Here is a 22,650-nt window from a genome sequence, read left to right as displayed (position 1 = left end):
CTCAAGTTTACTCTCACTGAGTTTAAAATACAGAGCTGCATGAGAAGCAGTACGTATATGATAAAAGACCCCCTGCGAGCATACAAACTGTCCTCTTTTAAACGCTTAGGAGGCACCCCACTCATGTGAAGTCTTGCCAAAAAAAAAAGCCAAAAAAGAAAACTTTGATCACATTTTATACGACACTGCCATTCTCAATTCAAGAAAACATCAAAGCTTCAATGTTACACCATGCAGCTCTCCTTTTCTCTTCCTCTGTAACCCTCCCTGGCCTGACTGTGCTTCGGAAATAAAGCCTCACACACACACACACACACACACACACACACACACACACACACACACACACACACACACACACACACACACACACACACACACACACACACACACACACACACACACACACACACACACACACACACACACACACACACACACACACACACACACACACACACACACACATCGCAATGAACTGGCCAACAAAGAGTGAGTAAGTTTGGCTGTAAAAGCAGTGTTTCCCCCAGGTTCACATCAATTTAGGTTTAAAAAATAAATAAAAATGAATTTTTTTATTTTTATTTTTTTGCTGCTGCATGCATGTGTCATATACGCACATCGCCCACGCTTCCAACGGGTGGACACTCGCGCAGCTTACCGCTAGGAATGTCAGCTGAAAGTTCTACAGCTCAGCAGACATGGGGGACTCGAGTCAGACTCGAGTCGCAAATTTGAGGACTTGAGACTTGCTTGACTAACACTGATAAAAGACTCGACTTGACTTTGACTTGGTCTTCATGACTTGAGACTTGACTTAGACTTGAGACAGATGACTCGAAATGACTTGAATTTTTAAAAGTTAGATTACGTTAGAAATTATGTTTTATTTTGAAACATGATCGGGTGATTGTATAGTGCAATGCACGCAGCACGGACAAACAGCGTCAGCAGGTCAACGCAGGAGCAGCAGTCATGGAGGCGGCTAGACCTTTCTTTATATGTCCATGGGCTAGACCAAGAATAATTCACGTGAGCCTCCCACACGCTTATAACCCAATCACAGTAAATATGTAGCGCCTTCTTCCCTTCCCTTTTCACGTTGTAACAGCCCCGGGAAGTCTTGTAAAAGAAAACAAAAGTAACGAGCGTTTCCTGCAGCGCTGCTGCCTTGATAACGCACGCTTCCTTATCAAGCGCCCTACCTCCACGGACTGTAGGCTTTAGAAAAGCATCTCTGTGAGACAAAACAGCATGCAGTTCGACCTTCCATGTTCACCGGCTCCTCCCGACAGCTCACAGCCGCCGCCACCGCACCGACAGCACAGCAAACAGCCCGTTATGACAGTTCGCCCCCAAGATTGAAAAATAAATGAATCGGGATAAATCAAAATGTTATCCTGCCATAAAATAAAAGGTGTGATAGGCCTAGATAAGGGGTCGCTATTGGATGCAGACATTATGAGATTCGGACCTTTGCTGTAAGAAAATGTTGTCAACTGTACCCATTTCAATTTTAGTTGAAGACCCCTCGGTTAGACCAAGAATAATTCAATTGTAGTTGGCAGTGTTTCCCCTACCACTATACAGGCCTGTATATGTATTGTATGACTTGACTTGTGACTTGCTTGACCTCAGCAATGACTTGACTTGTGACTTGCTTGATTCTCACCACAGTGACTTGGACTTGCTTGAGACTTGAAGGTTATTACTTGAGACTTGCTTGTGACTTCCACATTAGCGACTTACCCCCACCTCTGCAGCTCAGGATTGTAAGCCATGAATTGATGAACTTGCATCTATGAAAAAGATGTCAGTTTTCTAAAGGGCTTTAAATAGGCCAATCTATGTGGCTAAATAGCATAGTGTCTAAGGATGAATGCAAACATTATCTGGTTATGTGTTATGTAGCTAACGTTAGCTAGCTGCTCCCTTTTGTTTCCAGTGGTGGCTTTTTTCAATACCAATGTAAACTGTCATAAATAGTTTACACCGGTGCTGCGTCATGATTCCTAAAATAAATGATATTCCATAATAGCTTTCTTAATGAACCTGAATGTTGTCTTGTCCTTCACAGAAAAAAAAATACATTTCCACTAAATTGATTCTAGAAAAGGCACAGATCGGTTGATTTCTATTCACCAGAATGCAGGAAATTAAGTGTTAAATTCTACATTTTCTGGGGCCCCCCATACCCCTCACCTGTAATTTGTACCCCCCAAATGTTGAAACAAAACCTAGCCTATTTGCCCTGTGCACAGGTTGGTTTACAATATATTCATAGGTATGTTGTTTTTACTTTTTGGATTAAAAAGAAGGATTTAAGTGCATATTCTCGTCTCAAAGTGCACCAGATTCATGCATTCAAATTTAAAGGGTACAAAAAATATTCGTCCGGGGGGGCATGCCCCCGGACCCCCCTAGAGGGTTTGGGGGACCACACCACCGCTACTGAAATAAATCCTGCGGGAAACACTGAAAAGGCTCTGTAAAATGTAAAGTTCTCCATTTCCTCAACTGTTAACTCATATAATCATTGTTTTGAAGTGAAGACTACATGGCTAAAATACATGCATAACTTAAGGCGAGACACGGCAGGCAAAAACATTGTTTTTTTAAGCACTGGTCAATTTTGAGATTTGTGTCTATTTATCTTCCATAACATGTCTTCTTTCATACTAGTATGGATAAAAGGTCCAAAATATACGTTTTAGGTGTTTATTTTTACTAAACTTTGACTGCTTGCGTCTGTATTTTGCTCCTAAGTTCGTCAAAAGTGAGCATTCTAACGTAACATACAGCACCGCGACCGCTGTATGAATCATAATAACCATGGTACTATTGGAAAGCTCTGAATCTCAAGAACAACGTTATCTGATCCAAATATGGTCATTTCTTTTGTATCAGTAACCAATCGTGAAAGTGTGAGGAGGGATTCAATGCTAGGAAAGCGACCTCATTGGCTAATGCACATTTCTGACGATGTGATTCGCTAAAAGGCATCACGTGATGCTAGCCCCGGGTAGCTCGAAAATCACAAAATAAAATTGGAAAAACGTCGAAAATATGCCAAACCAAGACAAAAAAAATACTTAATCAATTGGCTACGGACATTACATGATCGCCATTTGAAGGGGAGAAGTGTTAAAGACATGTAAATCACGCCGATCACGTCGGAGAGACACAGACTGTCAGAGGATCAGAGGGGACATGGTGGGGAGAGAGAGCGTCTGTGCCGACAGGAGCAGGTTGACAGACAGTGGCTAATAATGAATTAACCACGTTTAAATTAGCATGTGGATGTAAATGTTACTATGCTATGGTTTATATATGTTAAGCAGTGGTAGGCCTATATGGCATTGAGGGGTGTAGGGCCTAATTCAATAAATTACTCTAGCTATAATCAGTGATTATCAGCAGAATTCACGTTTTTATCTTTAACGGCCGTTTTCTCAAAATTAGCTTTTTCCAATACTCTGCGAAAGATATCTCAACTTCTAGACCACTGACATCAACCAAACTTTCTATGATCATTCATAGCACTATTTTAAAGGTTTTTACACAAGGATTTGTTAATATATTGTTAATTGTCTGATTTAAGATACATTTTCCTCCTAAAAACATGCCGAAAATGCATTTCTAAGACATGTACATAGTCTTTTTTGATTTATTAAATGAAAAAAGGCTGTATCCAAAATCTGTTGTGTAAAAACTTTAGAAACTAATATGTGGTTAAAATAAAATAGAGATTTTAACTCTGGCTTTATCCAACATCTCAAAATGTTTCTCGAAAAATGACCCAAATTTACGCATAATTGGTTAAATATTGCCATATTTGCATATTTAATAAAATATTATAGAAAAACATGTAATACAAAAAATAATTGTGTTAGTGTCAGTAATCAACTGGAAAAGTTTCATGATGATATCTATAAGTTAAAAAAAAATCCCTATTCACCTGGGGTGTCTCGCCTTAAAATGGTACAGCAGTACATGTCACTGCATGGTGTGCACAAGCATGTTGTAAACATGAGCATACATTTGAACATTACTATTGTGCGGGTGCATCCAATTCTATATATCTACATCTATATTGCCTAAACGGTGAAACCTAGGGTTGCTGTTTTTTCCAAAGAGTGCATTCTGGACAGATAGCAGTATCTTTACAGTACACTTTTATTTAATGTGTTTTCATCACATCAAAAAACAAAGCATCACTTTCATTAACTTACTATTTAGATATTATATTTTCAAATGTACAACTATGAAATAAATAAGCAAAAAAAAACACCATATGACCCGATCATATTAAAACCTTGCATACATGCAGTGATGCGAGAGCTAAAAGAAAAAACGCTCACGGTTGGCGGGTTGTCATAATGATTCTACGCATTTTCTGGCACACAAGTTTCCCACAAGGTTCAAAGCAATCAGAAAAGAGTGACTGTCAGAGTGAGCGATGGAACCATTTGTCATTGTAAACATCGTGACACGTCTCCAAGACATCAACAAAGGGAGCCAACAGTGAAAGCTACTGACGGCTTCACATGGCCAGGTGAAAGCCATAGCTGTCCAACACTGGCATGCCTCATATGTAGATGAAAAGCAGTAACGATGCCGTTTAAACTCAGGAGACATCCTGAGACAAAACACCTATTTAGGCTTCAAAGATACTGAATATACAGTATTAACAAGTGGCATCATGCATGTATAAAGGTGCATGTTGTATGCTGTGATATGTACCGGTAAGTTATGCATGAATTTTAATGATGCTCTTATAAATAGAACGTTTTTTAAAAGGAAGAAAGAAATGTCACTGCTGAGCACAGATACGCCTTCCAAGGAAGAAAACAGGATGGCATGAAAATGTCATTCTGGTGTGCATCAAATCACAACACACAATGCAAAGAACCCTTGACAGGAATGTATGCAGGGGAATAGGCTGTCAGAGCTGTAACTGTGTGATGATGTGATGAGTATGTAGGTGAGTGTGCATTATGCTTTGAAGTAGGTGGTATAACCATATAATGGCATGTAATCATAGCATCACAGAGAGCTCTGGAGTGTGTAAGAAGATGTATTTCTCTTACTGTTACTGTGGACTGTGGATGATCAGGTGGTTCCTTTGTTGTGCCTCACTCATCTAGAAGGCTGCTGGCTGGATGCTGTCATTAGTGCTGCATCTTCTGTATAGGCAGTAAGAGACAGGGAAATGCACTTAAATAATTAGGCTTTTAAAGATGAATAAGCACCGATGCAAAGACGACGCGCGCTCACATTAAGTAATTTATCGATATACAGACAGCACTTATCTGTGTAAAAAGCTATTAAATAAAGTCTTTCGGCATGAGAAAACTAATTTGGAGATAGAAAAGTAATAACAAGGTGTTTCGCTCGCAATTAAGGCTGTGACTGGAACATAATGAGGAGTAGAGAATCTTTTTTTTCTTTTTTCACTGTTTACGCCATCAGAGAATGATGCAGAGATTGTACTGCTGTCGACCTCAAGGCAATACACACCTACCCTCTCTCTATTTCTCCACCTCCACCTTTATGAAAACCTGTTTTCAAACACCCCAGTAAGATGTATCTCCCTATATGACGTCACAAGGGGAGAAGCCACGCCCCCGTATTAACAGCCTAACTTAGCAACACCTCCAACAGATAAGCGATAAGCAGACCACAAGATACTTCTGAAAAACTGGCAATTCGATTCAAACCTGCAGTTAGATGCAGGGCCAATCAGAGCAGGCTGGACTTTTTTGGAAGGTGGTGCTTAAAGAGACAGGCTCTAACATGGAGCATTTCAGACAGAGGCTGAAAATAGCAGATTCAACAATGGCACTGTGAGAAACATAAAGTTTTTTTTTCTTTGGGCACCAAACCTTGAGAACAGTTCTAGTAGAAACCCAGATTACAATTTTGAAGATAATATGTGACCTTTAAAGTGCATGGACCGGACAACACAAAGACGTATAGGACACACAGGACAGATTGGCAGAATAAGAAATTAAATAATGTTTAATAGAAAATAGAATACAATAAGAGAATATATTTACCATAGTTATTGTGTTAGTGAGTGCTAGATGACTGTGGTGCTGCAGACACACATGAAAACATTTTTTTATTGAAGCTGTGCCCTCGGTCAAATACTGTAAAGCATTTGTATTCATATAATCCATTAAATTTAGAGCCCAGTGTCATCTATTGAGATTTGTGAGCCGTCAGTGTTTAGAGAATGTTTGAAAGAATAACAAACAAACACATACATCAATCCTTCTAAAAAAAACACAATATCACGAAAAAGGAAAAGAAAATCAATGAAATGTGTCTCTGAAAGATCTGAAATCAAAACCAGCGTCAGCCGTTCACTAGAATTATATTATATATTATTTTCTTGACATTATTTGATCCCTGTAGTTCTCTCTAAATAGATTCTTGGTTTAGCGTTTTTATAATTGAGGAGATTTTTCAATAAGGAGACAAAAGTATCCTTGCATTTTGGCCTTTGTCAAAATGATATCTGGGGGAAATTCAAATTAGAACTTTAAAGAAGGACACAGTGCTTTCAAGATATAAGTGGTTGTACTCACTTGATAAATGAGGGCCAAGGTTTTCTATTATGTCTTTCGGCTTTAGTGTTGCAGAGTTAGTGTGAAGGTGCCTGAGGGAATGGTGCGAAATGATATTCAGAGATAGGAGCAAAGGGCAAAGAGTGTGCATACAGTAGCGTATGTGGAAGGTCTCGCTAAGAGTACTACTAACTCAATGCAATATTGTGTTGATAGATACTGTGGAAGACCATCCACTCCCACTCACGTTTTGAGTCATAAATAATAATGCACAAAGTTGTCAGTGTATCGTGTTCACGGAGAGTTTGAGTCCATGAATGAATGAATGAATAGACTGAATGAATGAATAGACTTTATTGTCATTGCACACGTCACAAGTACGATACAGATGATAGATATATGACGTATGATATGAATTGCTTTGACATTGAAGTAAATGGAGCAATCACTGTTAGAATAGCACCTAAGTAACATACATCGGCGGAAATCTGACAGAAGGAAAAAACTAAATCTACAATCAGCAGTTAAAGCTGATCCGGCAAAAGCCCAACAACTTTTGTTGAAAAGTAGGAAGACATTTATAAAAAAGCAGTAGTGTTTTTAGTAAATCCGTTTCATTCTATTTCAAAGATTGAACTTCTGATTTATTATTTCTGGAGAATAAATATTCCTCCAAAAACACAAATCCTCTCCTTCCCTATTATGTAATTTCCATCTCAGCAGAAATAGAGCTGACATGATTACATTTCTCCTATCAGCTGCAGAGGAGTAATGCAGAATGGATTTTCTTCCACATTTCTCTCTGTGGTAGACGTGCAGTGGCTGACGTTTGGCATCTCACACCATATATTATACTGAATAATGTAGGTGAATAGATAAATAATAATTTTAATCTCCCTGCAGACAGGGGTTCTACATAACAGATGGATGGATCTTGACGAGAAGACGGGTGTTTATGGTGCTGTGTGCACATTGACCAAACAAATGTTATGACATGGGTCAGTCATTAATATAACTATTCAAATTAGTAGTAGTACAAATTATATGGAAGTTAATAAGTTGGTATATGCCTAGTGGGCAGGCAATCAACCCTTCTGTAAAAGGCTTCACTGTATGTAGCCGTAATAAGTGAAAGTTGGAAAAAACTTTTTTTTTAAATGACAGCACTAATCAGTTGGAATTAATTTATAGTTCCTCCTTACCAGACGCCAATCACCCAAACATCCTTATTAAGATATACTAGCAATGACACACTTAAAGTTCCAAGGATAGGGGTGGAGTTTGACTGGAACAAGTTTTGAAAAGAGCAGCAGTGTCCACTCCAAAGCAAAGTGGAAGAAACAAGCCTTGATATAGTATTCCCAGTCAAATCAGCTGTATCATCCAATATTTAAACATGACTTGAAGGGATTTAAAGACCCAACAAACATGAACCCATATTCAAGCTCTCCAAGAAAGAAAAAAACACACTCCAAAAATACAAAAAAGTACAAACTCTTCAGAATGGGGAGACCACGATGAGAGGGAAAATTTTCTGGTTGCAGAAAATTGTTTTATAGTCCAAGGAGGGGATTGTAATCTAGGTCTAATCTAGTGATACACCTAAAGTCAGAGAAATATGTCCAGTGAAGGACATAATTGATAAATATCACACACCTCTCTTATTAAATGATAATACACTTTCCTAAATATCTTGAACCTTGTTGTTCCCTATGGGCTCTAATAGCGGACTCTCCTGATAACCACACAGCATGCTGTGGGTGGAAGCTCAGATCCAGTGGGTATCACGCTGGAAGTGGAAGATAACAGTGAGGAGACATATAGATAGCAGATATAGCTTCAGCCTGACTGCCTCAGACCCATGTTACACCCTGAGGCGCAGGACTCAATATTCTGTCAGGTCCTGAAGAGCATCTTAAAAGCTGCTGCGCCCTGACCGACCCACAGAAACTACAGTTTGCATCATATGAGAAATGAGGTTGCTCAAAGTAACCAGCGAAGACTTTTTTTTAACTCAGGCTTTCTGAATAGTTAATCTTCCATGCCACATTAGTGCTCTTACAGTATTAAATAAAAAATATGGAAAGATTATGTGTGCTTTAAATAACACCACTGTGAACTGCAGAATACTAACTTAAGAGCAGCTCCTCAGAAATCTTTAACTGGAGGTTTAAACTCCTAATAATTCTAAAATGGAAAACCGTGACTGACGGATAATACCACTGATAATTATGGTAATAACTTCATTAAAAAAAAAAGATTAATTTGAAATTGGGCCATAATTCATTTGGTTCTAGCAAAATGGTCTCCAGTGGAAATACAAATATGTAACCAAATACAGAGATTTTTAACACCTAGAGTTCCATGAAAAGTGGGCAACTCTTCATCTAAGCTTCCTCATGCAGGGCTCCAGACTGCGACCAAATGCTCACATTTTGCGACCATTTTTTGAGACAGTGCGAGTACTTTCTTCAACTAGGGGCACGCGCGACCGGGAAATTCGCTGACATATTTTTTCATTATTGTTATTACAGCCATTATTAGTGCTTTGTGTTTGAGAGAGAGAGAGAGAGCAGTCCGAGAGAGAGCAGTCCGAGAGTGATCAGTGAAACGATCAACAGCGTGGATCACGTGACCTACTCTCATCTCAGTGTCCCGCTGTCGTCACATCGTTAACATGTGGCCAACTGGTGACTTTTTCCACTATATTTTCCGACTTCCCGCCATAGCGCTAAGGCTAGTTAAAGACCAGAGACACATCCTGCAACTTTTTTTTTAATACCGCGCTCACCAGAGCTGAGTACTAGCTACGGCTGCTGTCTGCTCCTCCTCACCGCTGACTAGGACCCGACCGATATTGATTTTGGAGTGCCGATGCCGATTATTTTCAGAGAAAAATTACGATTACGATTAAATCGGCCGATAAAAAAAAAAAAAGAAATCCCCAAAATATATATTTTGAAAAAATTTACTTTTTTGAACCCTTAAAATATATATATACCTTTTACTGTTGAAACTATGTACAGGAACTTTTTCTTTATTGCAAGACGCATTGTCTAAAAAAATAAAGTGTAACAAATATGTCTAAATTCAGACATTATGCATTTTATCTTACTGCACCCAACCCTCTGGAACTCCCTCCCCCCAAACATCAGCATCTCACACTCAATAAACTTATTCAAAAGTAAACTCAAAACTCACCTCTTTAAAGAGGACCTATGATACTTTTCGACTTTTATGACCTATAAACGTTGTTATAATGATTTATAGTCATGTTTAACCATACTAGAGTATCAAATAATTACGTACATGCATTTCGACGTATTCCCTGCTGACCGTCTGGGGTGGCTATGCAGAGCACTAAACACTATGGCAGCCGGTCGAGAAATAACTTGTTCAAATTTCCGGGTAGTTTCTGTCACGCTCGGGTAGTTTCTGTCATGTTTCCATGTATGGTAATGCTGCTCAGGCAAGCTCCGGCTGCATGCCCCCACCTTCCTGAAAATCTCCCGCTGCTGGAAGGAAGGTAACCAATCACAACGGAGTGGGGTTTGCAGCAGGGGGGGAGGGGCGGAGAAGCTCAAAGCAGTGTGTAGAGAGAGACTGCTGTGCTCGCTAGGGTAAGAGGAAGAGTGTCCCGAAAATCTACATAGTTTTTTGTGATGTGATTCGTGTCAGGTTGCTCTATAGCAGTTTTTAACAAGAAATTAAGACCAGAAAAGTAGTATAATAGGATCTCTTTAAGGAAGCATAATGACACCTGACTCCAATTCAACCCTTATTTTATTTTTTTCTGTATTTTGTTTTCTTTTTCTACATGTATGATTCTCTATGATGTAAAGTGTCTTTGAATGACCTCCAAAAAAAGCACCATATAAATTATATCAATTATTTGTATTATTAACTGTCAAGCGATGACCAATGCCTCTGCTATTGGTTGCAGGGGGAACTGTCAAGTGTAAATTAATCCAATGTATTACAACACACCTGCTGCTGCTGTAAATAGATAGCATTATTGCTATTCATTTAGGCTCCCTCCAGGGTAGCAATACATTTCACACATGATTGCTTGAAAAAAATAAATTAAAAAAAAAACGGCCGATGCCGATAATTCCGAAATATGCGATAATCGGCCGATATAATCGACCGGCCGATAAATCCGTCGGGCCCTACCTCTGACAGCCCTCACTCACATGGTTTGTGTGTCTGATAACAGCCCCCTGCTACCTGCAGTAGCCAGCAGCTAGACAACACTGTGTCGCTCTGAACAAGAGCTGCCAGGTGACGTTTGTAAACACGTAAATAGTTTTATAGGTCCATATTCAATTGGCGACTGCATATCTATAAATAAAAAAAAAGCTAACCTTGTAGTTATGGCAACTAACAAAGTTTTTAAAGTTAGTTTGTAAATATGTAAAGAGGCCTAGATAATTTGTTTAGGCCTACTACCTGGTCAGCAATTTCTATTCATTTAGCCTCTTTCAGAATTGCATATTATGCAAATTAGTTGAGTATGTCATCTAGCTACTACTAGTTAATTTTGGGCCAATAACTATTTTCCTTATAGAGGAGTCAGCAGAGATAGAGAAGGAAAAATCACAGGGCTCAGGTATAAAAGTGGTTGTGGTGAAAATGGGTCAAAATCCCTTTTCCTAAAGGAATGTCTGAAGGATTTCACATGGCGTTGCAAAATTAAAAATGCAATGAATTGTATCATCTGTTGTCAGTGTGCTCCAAAACATGCTGACAATACAATATCAGTAGTCCTAATATAGTTTAATTTTGGAAACATTTTAATAGATGCGTTGCATGTCTATTTAAGGTGTGCCCCTACATTTGCTGCTTGCGCTCCTAAAAATTCTGAGTTAGGGGCGCTAGTGCGCCTAGTAAAAAATGTTAGTCTGGAGCCCTGTCATGTTGCGTGACAACATCTATTAAATGCACCTTGTCGTGTATTCCTAACACTGTAAAAAAAAGCATGTTTATTACTGTGCAGCCATTTTACATGCACAGTGATTATCTGCACTCAAACAGCTGCCTTTCATATTACTCTACACCACTAAACATGCATACATTGACCCAGATGGGGTCAATGGATGCATAACCAAACATGCATCCATGTCCCATATGTGGCCTGAGAGGAAACACGTTACAGGTCCTTCTCATATAATTGGCATATTGTGATAAAGTTGATTATTTTCCATAATGTAATGATAATAATTGAACTTTCATATATTTTAGATTCATTGCACACCAACTGAAATATTTCAGGTCTTTTGTTGTTTTAATACTGATGATTTTGGCATACAGCTCATGAAAACCCCAAATTCCTATCTCAAAAAATTAGCATATCATGAAAAGGTACTCTAAACAAGCTCTTAACCTAATCATCTGAATCAACTAATTAACTCTAAACACCTGCAAAAGATTCCTGAGGCTTTTAAAAACTCCCAGCCTGGTTCATTACTCAAAACCGCAATCATGGGTAAGACTGCCGACCTGACTGCTGTCCAGAAGGCCATCATTGAGCAAGAGGGTAAGACACAGAAAGAAATTTCTGAGCGAATAGGCTGTTCCCAGAGTGCTGTATCAAGGCACCTCAGTGGGAAGTCTGTGGGAAGGAAAAAGTGTGGCAGAAAACGCTGCACAACCAGAAGAGGTGACCGGACCCTGAGGAGGATTGTGGAGAAGGGCCGATTCCAGACCTTGGGGGACCTGCAGAAGCAGTGGACTGAGTCTGGAGTAGAAACATCCAGAGCCACCGTGCACAGGCGTGTGCAGGAAATGGGCTACAGGTGCCGCATTCCCCAGGTCAAGCCACTTTTGAACCAGAAACAGCGGCAGAAGCGCCTGACCTGGGCTACAGAGAAGCAGCACTGGACTGTTGCTCAGTGGTCCAAAGTACTTTTTTCGGATGAAAGCAAATTTTGCATGTCATTCGGAAATCAAGGTGCCAGAGTCTGGAGGAAGACTGGGGAGAAGGAAATGCCAAAATGCCTGAAGTCCAGTGTCAAGTACCCACAGTCAGTGATGGTCTGGGGTGCCATGTCAGCTGCTGGTGTTGGTCCACTGTGTTTTATCAAAGGCAGGGTCAATGCAGCTAGCTATCAGGAGATTTTGGAGCACTTCATGCTTCCATCTGCTGAAAAGCTTTATGGAGATGAAGATTTCATTTTTCAACAAGACCTGGCACCTGCTCACAGTGCCAAAACCACTGGTAAATGGTTTACTGACCATGGTATTACTGTGCTCAATTGGCCTGCCAACTCTCCTGACCTGAACCCCATAGAGAATCTGTGGGATATTGTGAAGAGGAAGTTGAGAGACACCAGTCCCAACACTGTGGATGAGCTTAAGGCCACTATCGAAGCATCCTGGGTAGGGTTGCAAAATTCCGGGAATTTTCAAAGTTGGAAACTTTCCATGGGAATTAAAGGGAATTTATGGGAATTAACAGGAATTTTGGGAATTAATGGGAATAAACGGGAATTTACTAAATTTAAAGCAGCCCAAATGCACTAAATTCTCCTAAGTATGTTATTTCAGTCCAGGCAAACGTTCTAGACTGTAAAAAGAATTTTTTTCAACTAAGTTTTATTTTTTATGAACATTTAATTTCAAATCAGATTTTTTTTTAAAGTTTATTGAGATACCCAACTTGATATCATAAATTGATTTTTACTAGACCAGGTTTACAGAGGCTTAAGCTTTGATTTTAAATATAGTTGGGGACAATACATTTTAGCATAATCTTGACTAAAACAACCAGATTTTATGCAAGTACACTTGGCAAATTGCACATAGCACACATCCTACTGCAGGGGTACTGAGGCCACGTAACCTACATGCTCTGTGCATTCCTCCATCACATGGTGGGGGGACATTTGACTTTATTTATTGAATGGGTGGGGTCAGACAGATGAGTAATAATTTACTCAACATTCATCTTTTTGTTGTTCAGTGAAATTATTGATTGTTCATAAAATAATCAACTTGATAAAGTTCTTCTTACAAATAAATCTGTTCAAATGTAATGTTTTTTGATTGTATTATTTTGCATGGATGTCTGCCTATGACCAAATATAGTGTTTAAAAGTTTAGATTTATGGTTGGTTATGAAAAAAAATTATTTAAATTACCGCCATTTTGTTAATTCCTATAATTTCCAATTTTGAATATTCCCAAAATTCCCGAGCGAAAGTTCCCGTGGAAAGTTTCTGGAAACTTTCTGGTAATTTACCGGAAACTTTCCACCCCTTTGCAACCCTAATCCTGGGCCTCCATAACACCTCAGCAGTGCCACAGGCTGATTGCCTCCATGCCACGCCGCATTGAAGCAGTCATTTCTGCGAAAGGATTCCCGACCAAGTATTGAGTGCATAACTGAACATAATTATTTGAAGGTTGACTTTTTTGTATTAAAAACACTTTTCTTTTATTGGTCGGATGAAATATGCTAATTTTTTGAGATAGGGATTTTTGGTTTTTCTTTACTTTTTTGCCAAAATCATCAATATTAAAACAATAAAAGGCTTGAACTACTTCAGTTGTGTGTAATGAATCTAAAATATATGAAAGTCTAATGTTTATCAGTACATTACAGAAAATATTGAACTTTATCACAATATGCTAATTATATGAGAAGGACCTGTATACTGTATGTTGATTGTGCCACTTTTTTATGAAATAGTTTCTGTTGACTTCTGTTATTTGTCCACATCCCCATATCCCCAGCAATACAGTGAGTTGTTGAATTAAATATTCCCAGAACGACTTCAAAAACTTCAAAATTTAGAGTTTGGTGGTAACAAACCATATACTGCTCACCAGTGTTGGAGCTGGGTGGCCGGAGTCCGACAGCGTTAAAAACATAGGGAGGAAGGAATTCAGCTAGATGTCTACTGAATAAAACATGGTCTGAATAAGTCTACAAGAAGCTGAGAAATACGTAAGAAGTGCACATGCTGTCCATGCCTTGCCAGCAATAACACACACACACACACACACACACACACACACACACACACACACACACACACACACACACACACACACACACACACACACACACACACACACACACACACACACACACACACACACACACACACACACACACACACACACACACACACACACACACACACACACACACATCGCAATGAACTAGCCAACAAAGAGTGAGTAAGTTTGGCTGTAAAAGCAGTGTTTCCCCCAGGTTCACATCAATTTAGGTTTAAAAAATAAATAAAAATTAATTTTTTTATTTTTATTTTTTTGCTGCTGCATGCATGTGTCATATACGCACATCGCCCACGCTTCCAACGGGTGGACACTCGCGCAGCTTACCGCTAGGAATGTCAGCTGAAAGTTCTACAGCTCAGCAGACATGGGGGACTCGAGTCAGACTCGAGTCGCAAATTTGAGGACTTGAGACTTGCTTGACTAACACTGATAAAAGACTCGACTTGACTTTGACTTGGTCTTCATGACTTGAGACTTGACTTAGACTTGAGACAGATGACTCGAAATGACTTGAATTTTTAAAAGTTAGATTACGTTAGAAATTATGTTTTATTTTGAAACATGATCGGGTGATTGTATAGTGCAATGCACGCAGCACGGACAAACAGCGTCAGCAGGTCAACGCAGGAGCAGCAGTCATGGAGGCGGCTAGACCTTTCTTTATATGTCCATGGGCTAGACCAAGAATAATTCACGTGAGCCTCCCACACGCTTATAACCCAATCACAGTAAATATGTAGCGCCTTCTTCCCTTCCCTTTTCACGTTGTAACGGCCCCGGGAAGTCTTGTAAAAGAAAACAAAAGTAACGAGCGTTTCCTGCAGCGCTGCTGCCTTGATAACGCACGCTTCCTTATCAAGCGCCCTACCTCCACGGACTGTAGGCTTTAGAAAAGCATCTCTGTGAGACAAAACAGCATGCAGTTCGACCTTCCATGTTCACCGGCTCCTCCCGACAGCTCACAGCCGCCGCCACCGCACCGACAGCACAGCAAACAGCCCGTTATGACAGTTTGCCCCCAAGATTGAAAAATAAATGAATCGGGATAAATCAAAATGTTATCCTGCCATAAAATAAAAGGTGTGATAGGCCTAGATAAGGGGTCGCTATTGGATGCAGACATTATGAGATTCGGACCTTTGCTGTAAGAAAATGTTGTCAACTGTACCCATTTCAATTTTAGTTGAAGACCCCTCGGTTAGACCAAGAATAATTCAATTGTAGTTGGCAGTGTTTCCCCTACCACTATAAAGGCCTGTATATGTATTGTATGACTTGACTTGTGACTTGCTTGACCTCAGCAATGACTTGACTTGTGACTTGCTTGATTCTCACCACAGTGACTTGGACTTGCTTGAGACTTGAAGGTTATTACTTGAGACTTGCTTGTGACTTCCACATTAGCGACTTACCCCCACCTCTGCAGCTCAGGATTGTAAGCCATGAATTGATGAACTTGCATCTATGAAAAAGATGTCAGTTTTCTAAAGGGCTTTAAATAGGCCAATCTATGTGGCTAAATAGCATAGTGTCTAAGGATGAATGCAAACATTATCTGGTTATGTGTTATGTAGCTAACGTTAGCTAGCTGCTCCCTTTTGTTTCCAGTGGTGGCTTTTTTCAATACCAATGTAAACTGTCATAAATAGTTTACACCGGTGCTGCGTCATGATTCCTAAAATAAATGATATTCCATAATAGCTTTCTTAATGAACCTGAATGTTGTCTTGTCCTTCACAGAAGAAAAAAATACATTTCCACTAAATTGATTCTAGAAAAGGCACAGATCGGTTGATTTCTATTCACCAGAATGCAGGAAATCAAGTGTTAAATTCTACATTTTCTGGGGCCCCTCACCTGTAATTTGTACCCCCCAAATGTTGAAACAAAACCTAGCCTATTTGCCCTGTGCACAGGTTGGTTTACAATATATTCATAGGTATGTTGTTTTTACTTTTTGGATTAAAAAGAAGGATTTAAGTGCATATTCTCGTCTCAAAGTGCACCAGATTCATGCATTCAAATTTAAAGGGTACAAAAAATATTCGTCCGGGGGGGCATGCCCCCGGACCCCCCTAGAGGGTTTGGGGGACCACACCACCGCTACTGAAATAAATCCTGCGGGAAACACTGAAAAGGCTCTGTAAAATGTAAAGTTCTCCATTTCCTCAACTGTTAACTCATATAATCATTGATTTGAAGTGAAGACTACATGGCTAAAATACATGCATAACTTAAGGCGAGACACGGCAGGCAAAAACATTGTTTTTTTAAGCACTGGTCAATTTTGAGATTTGTGTCTATTTATCTTCCATAACATGTCTTCTTTCATACTAGTATGGATAAAAGGTCCAAAATATACGTTTTAGGTGTTTATTTTTACTAAACTTTGACTGCTTGCGTCTGTATTTTGCTCCTAAGTTCGTCAAAAGTGAGCATTCTAACGTAACATACAGCACCGCGACCGCTGTATGAATCATAATAACCATGGTACTATTGGAAAGCTCTGAATCTCAAGAACAACGTTATCTGATCCAAATATGGTCATTTCTTTTGTATCAGTAACCAATCGTGAAAGTGTGAGGAGGGATTCAATGCTAGGAAAGCGACCTCATTGGCTAATGCACATTTCTGACGATGTGATTCGCTAAAAGGCATCACGTGATGCTAGCCCCGGGTAGCTCGAAAATCACAAAATAAAATTGGAAAAACGTCGAAAATATGCCAAACCAAGACAAAAAAAATACTTAATCAATTGGCTACGGACATTACATGATCGCCATTTGAAGGGGAGAAGTGTTAAAGACTGAATTATATGAGAAGGACCTGTATACTGTATGTTGATTGTGCCACTTTTTTATGAAATAGTTTCTGTTGACTTCTGTTATTTGTCCACATCCCCATATCCCCAGCAATACAGTGAGTTGTTGAATTAAATATTCCCAGAACGACTTCAAAAACTTCAAAATTTAGAGTTTGGTGGTAACAAACCATATACTGCTCACCAGTGTTGGAGCTGGGTGGCCGGAGTCCGACAGCGTTAAAAACATAGGGAGGAAGGAATTCAGCTAGATGTCTACTGAATAAAACATGGTCTGAATAAGTCTACAAGAAGCTGAGAAATACGTAAGAAGTGCACATGCTGTCCATGCCTTGCCAGCAATAAACACACACACACACACACACACACACACACACACACACACACACACACACACACACACACACACACACACACACACACACACACACACACACACACACACACACACACACACACACACACACACACACACACACACACACACACACACACACACACACACACACACACACACGTTGATGCTGCAAGACCTGCCTGTGTCTGCTTTGATGTGCTTTAGAAGAATAGGGAAATATGTAATGTAAATAACAAACTAACCAAGTTTACTCACTAACGGATATCAACGTCAACTTCAGTCAAGCTTGGTTCAACTGTAATTGCAATGCGGCAAAGCATAATGTATAAGCACAGCAAGACTGCTGGCTGACAGGCAAATGCAACAAGGGGCTTTGTATTATTGTTAAACATTACCAGCACATCTCTTCCATTTGGACTAAATACATCTGCGTTTCTGCTGAGCCATACTACTTGTGTACAATACACATGTATGCCTCAAAGTAATTATGTGAATTCTTCAGTTTTCCTCATGTGGTTTGAGATTTGAAAGACAACAGCCCCCACTAAGACCCTGTTTCCACCTGGGATTAACATCTGATTTTTTGAATCTAGTTACAAGTGGACAGCTCTCAGTCCGTGTTTTCACACTTGTATTTTAAAATGTGACTTCTTTGTCTACTTGTGATCCGATTCCATTTACCCACGCTGTACTTAATCAACACGTACACCATTTCCATTTGCATTGGTGTTTTTAACCAGTGAGGTTCAAACAAGTAAACGTAGGGCTGTACAGTGCCACAATTTTAATCGCATTTGCTATTAAAATGCATTACATGCGAAGATCATTACCAGTCTAGGTTGACGAGATAGGCTACTGTCTCATGTAGACAAGGAGGAGCGATGCACAACACTGCTTAGAGGGCTCTACATTAACAATCGCCAAATGCGGGTACATACACTCAACAAAAATATAAACGCAACACTTTTGTTTTTGCTCCCATTTTTCATGAGATGGACTTAAAGATCTAAAATTCATTCCAGATACACAATATTACCATTTCTCTCAAACATTGTTCACAAATCTGTCTAAATGTGTGATCGTGAGCACTTCTGCTTTGCTGAGATAATCCATCCCACCTCACAGGTGTGCCACATCAAAATGCTGATCTGACATCATGATTAGTGCACAGGTGTACCTTAGACTGTCCACAATAAAAGGCCACTCTGAAATGTGCATTTTTTTTGCTTTATTGGGGGTCTGGGGACTCAGAACCAGTCAGTATCTGGTGTGACCACCATTTGCCTCATGCAGTGCAACACATCTTCTTTGCATAGAGTTAATCAGATTGTCAATTGTGGCCTGTGGAATGTTGGTCCACTCCTCTTCAATGGCTGTGCGAAGTTGCTGGATATTAGTGGGAAGTGGTGCACGCTGTCGTATACGCCGGTCAAGCACATCCCAAACATGCTCAATGGGTGACATGTCCGGTGAGTATGCTGGCGACATTTTCAGCTTCCAAGAATTGTGTACAGATCCTTGCAACATGGGGCCGTGCATTATCTTGCTGAAACGTGAGGTGATGTTCATGGATGTATGGCACAACAATGGGCCTCAGGATCTCATCACGGTATCTCTGTGCATTCAAAATGCCATCAATAAAATGCACCTGTACTCGATCCACAGCATTGACATCAGCAAAGCGCTCACCCACACGACGCCACACACGCTGTCTGCCATCTGCCCTGAACAATAGAAACCGAGATTCATCCGTGAAGAGAACACCTCTCCAACGTGCCAGACGCCATCGAATGTGAGCATTTGCCCACTCAAGTCTGTTACGGCGACGAGCTGGAGTCGGGTCAAGACCCCGATGAGGACGACGAGCATGCAGTTGAGCTTCCCTGAGACGGTTTCTGACAGTTTGTGCAGAAATTGTTTGGTTGTGCAAACCAATTGTTTCAGCAGCGGTCTCAGTGGCTGGTCTCAGACGATCTTGGAGGTGAACCTGCTGGATGTGGAGGTCCTGGGCTGGTGTGGTTACACGTGGTCTGCGGTTGTGAGGCCGGTTGGATGTACTGCCATATTCTCTGAAACGCCTTTGGAGACGGCTTATGGTGGAGAAATTAACATTCAATGCACAAGCAACATATCTGGTTGACATTCCTGCTGTCAGCATGCCAATTGCACGCTCCCTCAATGCTTGTGGCATCTGTGGCATTTTGCTGTGAGACAAAACTGCACATTTCAGGGTGAACTTTTATTGTGGACAGTCTAAGGCACACCAGTGCACTAATCATGATGTCAGATCAGCATCTTGATGTGGCACACCTGTGAGGTGGGATGGATTATCTCAGCAAAGCAGAAGTGCTCACTATCACACATTTAGACAGATTTGTGAACAATGTTTGAGAGAAATGGTACAATTGTGTATCTGGAATGAATTTTAGATCTTTAAGTCCATCTCATGAAAAATGGGAGCAAAAACAAAAGTGTTGAGTGTATATTTAAGGGTTCAAAAAAGTAATTTTTTTCAATATATGTTTATGGCATTTAAAAAAAAAATTATCGGCCGATTTAATTGTTATCGTAATTTTTCTCAGAAAATAATCGGCATCGGCACCCAAAAATCCATATCGGTCGGGCCCTAGTTCCAACACAGACCAATGTGTCTGAGTACTCAGCTTTGTAGGAATTAGTGGGTTTGTTTTGGACAGGGCCAAGCTAGCTGTTTCCCCCTGGTTTCAGTATTTATGCTATGCTAAGCTAAACACATTCTGACAAGTGCTCACTATCACACATTTAGACAGATTTGTGAACAATGTTTGAGAGAAATGGTAATATTGTGTATCTGGAATGAATTTTAGATCTTTAAGTCCATCTCATGAAAAATGGGAGCAAAAACAAAAGTGTTGCGTTTATATTTTTGTTGAGTGTAGTATATTAAAGTAAAAACTCTTAGGCGAGTAAGTTATTATGCCACTTTGGCTGGTGAAAGATGTGTGTTTGCCAGGCGGCTTTTCTAACGTCTGATACGCTCTTGTCACCAACACCAGTACACGGCTTTATATGCAGTTAAGTTAGGCTACTTTACGTGCAAACAGAATATTGCCTGTGCGCCTTCACATTAAAAGCCTGTTACTAGCCAAACGCGAGTTGACTTATCTTTAAGCAGATCAGAACAGGAAGTTGTTTCCTTGCAGCTCTCCAGTCAATAGCAGCGATTTCCGTGTTTTGAGATGTACCCAGTGAAATGAAAACAGAGGACAGAAAGCTTGTCATTAGCAATACTGGCGGATGCAACTAACGTTCATGAGGCTTCTATAAAAGCTGCATGAACGCCAGTGATGCATTTTCAACGTATTTCCGCTCAGGCAGGGGGCAGCAGTTGAGTAGGAGGTCCCTAATGTGAACAAAAGTCACATTGGTGTTCCCACTACAAAATGAATGCGGACACAAGCGACGTAAACCACCTCCGAATGTGGTTTTTGTGATCCGATCTCAATGCGTCTTGAGAGTGTTTTCACCTGTAGTTAGAGCTGTCCAGACGTGATCCGATCACAAAAACCACATGTTAAAGACAAATGGAAACGGGGTCTAAGCAGTACACTCAAAGGTATAAGGGAAGCTTTTCTCCCCTTGCACGTTAACACACAGCCAAGTAGTTACCTGAGAAAGTCAAACCAACAGACGGTGCTTTTCAGTAACAATAAGCCCCTTTTACACAGAGATTGCGGCATATTGACGGAACAACATCACTCCAAAATGCCGGCTTTGCTTGCTTCTGTGTTATTTACACAGAACCAAGCAACGCCGGCCTGCTGGCGCATCAGTAGCTCCTTTTACACAGCGTTCCGGACTGAAAGAGGTGCTTGTAAACAGCGTCAGGTGTGACGTAAACATTTAGCGCCGCGCCGGTCAGCTGCTTTACAACAACAACACTGGCTGGTGAATTGAGAGCAGAAGTGCTGGAGCTTGCAGTAAGAGGGCCGTATTGACAGACCGCTGTCAAGGGTATAATGACCGTTGCTAAGGATCTACATCATAGTTTTGATGGATAGACGTCTACAAACAGGGCTACTACCAATTCAGAAAACAATGGAATACTTTTTCAACATGACTTTGCATGTATCAGGAGAGCAGGGAACACAGGAGTCATGGTTAATGTCCGACAGGAATCCAGTCAAGACGACGTGAGTATGTTTGGCTGCATATTGACAGTTAGACAGTAACTTCAGGCTGCAGCCCGCAATGTAAATGTTCCGTAGTAATTTTCTCCGTGAATTGTGTTATTTATGTTGGGGGATAATGCTTTGTTAGCTAGATGGAGCTCTTGTTAAACATATTGGCCGATTAGAATTATTATTTGTAGAGTGTGCGAGTCTTGAGTTGTGTTAGCAAAACAGTAGCTCTGTGGCCCGTTCGCTATACTTTATCCCTTACTTAGCCTAGCCTAGCTTTCCCATTGTACAACTTCTCCTGGGCAGAAATAGACTCATACAGTCTGCAAAATGAAGCGCGGGGGTTTGGATTGAGCAACGGACCTTATGATCAGCTAGATTATACGCCGTTCCTTTTATTTGGTGATTTTTACGGGACATCAGGCCGCCGTGATTAATGTTAAACACACGTCCTTCAACTGCTAACATGGTCGCATGTTTAGAACGTAGGCTATGGAACGTCAAACGCCCCCCTGTTCCGCAACAACAAGCTGGAGCATTTAAACAGAGAGGCGGAACTGATTGTGTCGGGAATCTTACTACCCCCCGAGGTAGTAAAATTCCCGGAACAATCTTTCGCACCTTTCTTCCCTCGTTCCGCAACTGTCGCATTTAAACAGCAGGGCGGAGGGCCGAAAGGCTGGCATATTCCCAGCTTTCACTGGCTGTGTAAAA

At 40.4% G+C, this 22,650-nt stretch overlaps 1 protein-coding gene across 1 annotated transcript in view; it reads right to left on the bottom strand.

Moving 5' to 3' along the window:
- The window catches only part of gulp1a (GULP PTB domain containing engulfment adaptor 1a), a 118,252-nt gene that overhangs the window by 61,908 nt on the left and 33,694 nt on the right, over nucleotides 1–22,650 (bottom strand). The window contains exon 2 of the mRNA XM_080038160.1: nucleotides 5,091–5,186. The gene's annotated coding sequence lies outside the window, so the exon portion shown is untranslated. The remainder of the gene's footprint in view (nucleotides 1–5,090; nucleotides 5,187–22,650) is intronic.

This window comes from Ammodytes marinus (assembly GCF_949987685.1).
Source record: "Ammodytes marinus genome assembly, chromosome: 12".
Lineage (NCBI taxonomy): Eukaryota > Metazoa > Chordata > Actinopteri > Uranoscopiformes > Ammodytidae > Ammodytes > Ammodytes marinus.
Note: the sequence above shows the minus strand (reverse complement) of the source record. Positions and strands in the feature narration are given on the sequence as shown.